The 6,000-nt window shown below is 33.1% G+C and overlaps 1 pseudogene; it reads left to right on the plus strand.

Moving 5' to 3' along the window:
• The window catches only part of LOC138304991 (transient receptor potential cation channel subfamily V member 5-like), a 45,384-nt pseudogene extending 41,735 nt beyond the window's left edge, over window positions 1–3,649 (plus strand).
• The last annotated feature ends 2,351 nt before the right edge of the window (window positions 3,650–6,000 follow it).

A 6,000-nucleotide genomic window follows, 5' to 3' on the forward strand; every position in this document is an offset into this window, starting at 1 on the left:
CCATCAACATTTTAATGTTACAGTCAGTTCATCTTAACCCATCAACATTTTAATGTTACAGTCAGTTCATCTTAAACCCATCAACATTTTAATGTTACAGTCAGTTCATCTTAACCCATCAACATTTTTAATGTTACAGTCAGTTCATCTTAACCCATCAACATTTTAATGTTTACAGTCAGTTCATCTTAACCCATCAACATTTTAATGTTACAGTCAGTTCATCTTAACCCATCAACATTTTAATGTTACAGTCAGTTCATCTTAACCCATCAACATTTTAATGTTACAGTCAGTTCATCTTAACCCATCAACATTTTAATGTTACAGTCAGTTCATCTTAACCCATCAACATTTTAATGTTACAGTCAGTTCATCTTAACCCATCAACATTTTAATGTTACAGTCAGTTCATCTTAACCCATCAACATTTTAATGTTACAGTCGATTCATCTTAACCCATCAACATTTTAATGTTACAGTCAGTTCATCTTAACCCATCAACATTTTAATGTTACAGTCAGTTCATCTTAACCCATCAACATTTTAATGTTACAGTCAGTTCATCTTAACCCATCAACATTTTAATGTTACATTTTCAGTTCAGTCTTAACCCATCAACATTTTAATGCGAGTTACAGTCGATTCAGTTCATCTTAACCCATCAACATTTTAATGTTCAGCAGTCAGTTCATCTTAACCCATCAACATTTTTAATGTTACAGTCAGTTCATCTTAACCCTCAACATTTTAATGTTACAGTCAGATTCATCTTAACCCATCAACATTTTAATGTTACAGTCAGTTCATCTTAACCCATCAACATTTTAATGTTACAGTCAGTTCATCTTAACCCATCAACATTTTAATGTTACAGTCGATTCATCTTAACCCATCAACATTTTAATGTTACAGTCAATTCATCTTAACCCATCAACATTTTAATGTTACAGTCAGTTCATCTTAACCCATCAACATTTTAATGTTACAGTCAGTTCATCTTAACCCATCAACATTTTAATGTTACAGTCAGATTCATCTTAACCCATCAGAACATTTTAATGTTACAGTCATTCATCATAACCCATCAACATTTTATTGTTACAGTCAGTTCATCTTAACCCATCCAACATTTTAATGTTACAGTCAGATTCATCTTAACCCATCAACATTTTAATGTTACAGTCAGAGTTCAATCTTTAACCCATCAACATTTTAATGTTTACAGTCATTCATCTTAACCCATCAACATTTTAATGTTACAGTCAGTTCATCCTTAACCCATCAACATTTAATGTTACAAGTCAGTTTCATCTTAACCCATCAACATTTTAATGTTACAGTCAGTTCATCTTAACCCATCAACATTTTAATGTTACAGTCAGTTCATCTTAACCCATCAACATTTTAATGTTACAGTCAGTTCATCTTAACCCATCAACAGTTTAATGTTACAGTCAGTTTCATCTTAACCCATCAACATTTTTAATTTACAGTCAGTTCATCTTAACCCATCAACATTTTAATGTTACAGTCAGTTCATCATCCTTAGTCAAACCCATCAACATTTTTAATGTTACAGTCCAGTTCATCTTAACCCATCAACATTTTAATGTTACAGTCAGTTCATCTTAACCCATCAAAATTTTAATGTTACAGTCAGTTCATCTTAACCCATCAACATTTTAATGTTACAGTCAGTTCATCTTAACCCATCAACATTTTAATGTTACAGTCAGTTCATCTTAACCCATCAACATTTTAATGTTACAGTCAGTTCATCTTAACCCATCAACACAGGGTTTTAATGTTACAGTCAGTTCATCTTAACCCATCAACATTTTAAATGTTACAGTCAGTTCATCTTAACCCATCAACATTTTAATGTTACAGTCAGTTCATCTTAACCCATCAACATTTTAATGTTACAGTCAGTTCATATTAACCCATCAACATTTTAATGTTACAGTCAGTTTCATCTTAAACCCATCAACATTTTAATGTTACAGTCGATTCATCTTAACCCATCAACATTTTAATGTTACAGTCATTCATCTTAACCCATCAACATTTTAATGTTACAGTCAAGTTCATCTTAACCCATCAACATTTTAATGTTACAGTCAGTTCATCTTAACCCATCAACATTTTAATGTTACAGTCGAAGTTCATCTTAACCCATCAACATTTTAATGTTACAGTCGATTCATCTTAACCCATCAACATTTTAATGTTACAGTCAGTTCATCTTAACCCATCAACATTTTAATGTTACAGTCAGTTCATCTTAACCCATCAACATTTTAATGTTACAGTCAGTTCATCTTAACCCATCAACATTTTAATGTTACAGTCAGTTCATCTTAACCCATCAACATTTTAATGTTACAGTCAGTTCATCTTAACCCATCAACATTTTAATGTTACAGTCAGTTCATCTTAACCCATCAACATTTTAATGTTACAGTCAGTTCATCTTAACCCATCAACATCTTAATGTTACAGTCGATTCATCTTAACCCATCAACATTTTAATGGTTACAGTCATTCATCTTAACCCATCAACATTTTAATGTTACAGTCAGTTCATCTTAACCCATCAACATTTTAATGTTACAGTCAGTTTCATCTTAACCCATCAACATTTTAATGTTACAGTCAGTTCATCTTAACCCATCAACATTTTAATGTTTACAGTCAGTTCATCTTAACCCATCAACATTTTAATGTTACAGTCAGTTCATCTTAACCCATCAACATTTTAATGTTACAGTCAGTTCATCTTAACCCAATCAACATTTTAATGTTACAGTCATTCATCTTAACCCATCAACATTTTAATGTTACAGTCAGTTCATCTTAACCCATCAACATTTTAATGTTACAGTCAGTTCATCTTAACCCATCAACATTTTAATGTTACAGTCAGTTCATCTTAACCCATCAACATTTTAATGTTACAGTCAGTTCATCTTAACCCATCAACATTTTAATGTTACAGTCAGATTCATCTTAACCCATCAACATTTTAATGTTACAGTCATTCATCTTAACCCATCAACATTTTAATGTTACAGTCGATTCATCTTAACCCATCAACATTTTAATGTTACAGTCAGTTCATCTTAACCCATCAACATTTTTAATGTTACAGTCGATTCATCTTAACCCATCAACATTTTAATGTTACAGTCGAGTTCATCTTAACCCATCAACATTTTAATGTTACAGTCATTCATCTTAACCCATCAACATTTTTAATGTTACAGTCAGTTTCATCTTAACCCATCAACTCTGGGTTATGGTTCTGTTTAGTATAGTTCAACACCATCAAATTAAAAGGCCGAACCAGCCAAAGGATGTTTGTCAGTCGCCTTTACCATGTCCTTTATTTAGTAAATAACTTTATCTATGGACCCTATTTTTGATTTTGGTTTTTTTTTTTCAGAGAACATGTCCAAAGTGTATTGGAGATTTTACAGACGAAATCAAATGCCCAGACGCATGTAGGTGGAGACCGGGTTGAAGCCTCTGGGGCTGATCCAAGTGACATTGAGTTTGAGAGCAAAGAAAACGGCTTATGACCACGTTAATGATACTGTATTTTTATAGCGATATATTTCAATAAATATTTTCTTATCCAATTTTATTACATGTTTGTAGTTCGACTTTTACTACATGGAAGAGAAAAGAAACGTAATACTAGTACCTGGACATTGTATGCCGCCTGTGATAAATTTATCCAGGAAGAATTGAACTGGTACATTTGTAGAACTTCTTTTCAAGTTCTGCGAATGCGATTGAGCTGAAACTTGTCTGAAATTATCTTTACATGGTCTCGACAAAGTGTTGTTACATTTCGAGTTGATCCCTAATCGAAGATGGCCATCATGACACCACATCTAATTGATTGCTATATTTTTGTTAATATTGTCAGATGACCGTTAAAGCCCTTGGACCTCTTGTTTAGCTTGAACTCCAGTTTTGTTGACTCCTTCATACATATATACTTTTCTCTCATACGTACGGGTGTAATACTGGTTTATCCCAATACACTGATGTCACCTGACGTAGTGACGCTATCCCTGCGATACAGCTTTGTGACATCACTGCCTTAACAAAGTTATTATTGTCTCGATGAATTTTAACAGGGTTTTTTCCAGAAACTATGATGGTTTTGCTATAAAGATAGCAAACAGCGGGGTTCTGTTTTAACATAGATATCACACGTACAATTTTATGTATGGAGAATTGACTTGCAGTTGCGGTTTTTTATTAACTTATTTCTCAAAACGACAGACTATCATAATTGTAAAATGTTAACAACGTCAATGTATAAGAGAAAAATACACTTCCATATGTGGATAGAAAGCATAAGGATAATCTACCCTCCGGATCACAAAATGGGTTTTGCTACATTTTATGACCCTCGGGAAGAATATCCTTACACTTCATATCCACATACATGTATGGAAGAGCCTCGTACGAGTGTATATAGTAACATTATACTAAATGTAAGGTATTTGTTCTGGTGTTTAAAGCAAGGTGTCCTTTTTCGGATCAAAATAATGTTACGAAGAGGGCTTTTTGATGCTGTGAAACAGCATTCGTAGGTACGCTCTGAGAGCCTGTGCACATCAAAACAATGAAACCACTCCGCGATGAAAATTAAAAGTTGTTTTGTTCATTTCACGTAATACTTGATTGTATGAAAAAATAAAACCCCAATATTCAAAACCACAGACATAGAATTTGTACATACGTATACACCATGGATGGAGTGTTTTAAGTGTTCAGTTGGGACTCTATGATATTTGTATTACTCCGAGAACACTGGTCTCCCGAAAATCACGAACAACGCCTTCTTCGCTGTCCTCCTCCGCGACAGACTTTCGGTTGGATTTTGGATTGTGTAGACTATGTTATTTAAATTTTAATTTTACGTAATTCATGCTAATGATCGATTATTGTAATCAAATGTTAGGAAGGTAACTGCAAAAGAAAGTTCTTATAACGCTTATACATTTTTTTGTGTTGGTTGCATTGACGAACTATATCCGATGATACACTGTATTATTGCGCAGTAAAAGTTTGTAGTATGTGTCTGTCACTGGGAGTTGTGTCTTTTGTTTACCGACAACTGCGTTATATTGAAAGGGGAAAGGTACAAAATTTATCAACATAAACTTACAAAATATAATGATGATATAGATCTATATATGTACGAGCATTTTAAAGTGACAAATAAACTTATATTGCCGTGTAATATACGGTAGCCTTATGAAGACTTCCTAAAGTCCGATGTACATGCATTGTATCAAGTTTTTTTGATGTTAGCGTTCTTATGAATTCAAAAGATATTTGAGTGTTATAAGTAACCAAATAATGTACCTTTTACTTGGCAAAAGTATATGGCCATGTTTCATCATGAGTCAAAAGTCGGCAAAGCACAACTCGCGGTATAATGTTCTGCACGATAATATCTCGCCAAGGCTTACGAAGACTTGCTAAAGTCCGGTACATTACATGAAGTTTTCTTGATGTTAACGGTTAGCGATCTTGTGAATTTAAAAGAAATCCGAGAGATATACGTAATGAAATAATGTACCTTTTATTCGGCAAAAGTATCTGGCCATGATTTATTAGTCAAAAGTCGTCAAAGTAACCCATGTAAGTTTTCTAAAAAGGAAACCAAAACATGTCCGGAAATGGTAATATTTCTAATGTTATATTTTTCCGAAAATATTCTTCAATGTTAAGTGGATATTAAGATACGGATATGTTTACTTTTATAGAAACACTTTGCCATATTAAACTTTTGACGTTCTTAGTGACGACTTTATTGCAATTCTCCATCTTGATGTTAATGTTGAACATTAAACAATGAACAACAACTTTGTGAGCTACTTATATCGAACGGAACAGCAGAATCCAAATGGCCCCTACATTCACTTGCTCGATAATTTTGTGTATTAATGTTAAGGATCAGCAAAAGTAGCT

The sequence above is a fragment of the Argopecten irradians genome, chromosome 1 (genome assembly GCF_041381155.1).
Source record: "Argopecten irradians isolate NY chromosome 1, Ai_NY, whole genome shotgun sequence".
Taxonomy (NCBI): domain Eukaryota; kingdom Metazoa; phylum Mollusca; class Bivalvia; order Pectinida; family Pectinidae; genus Argopecten; species Argopecten irradians.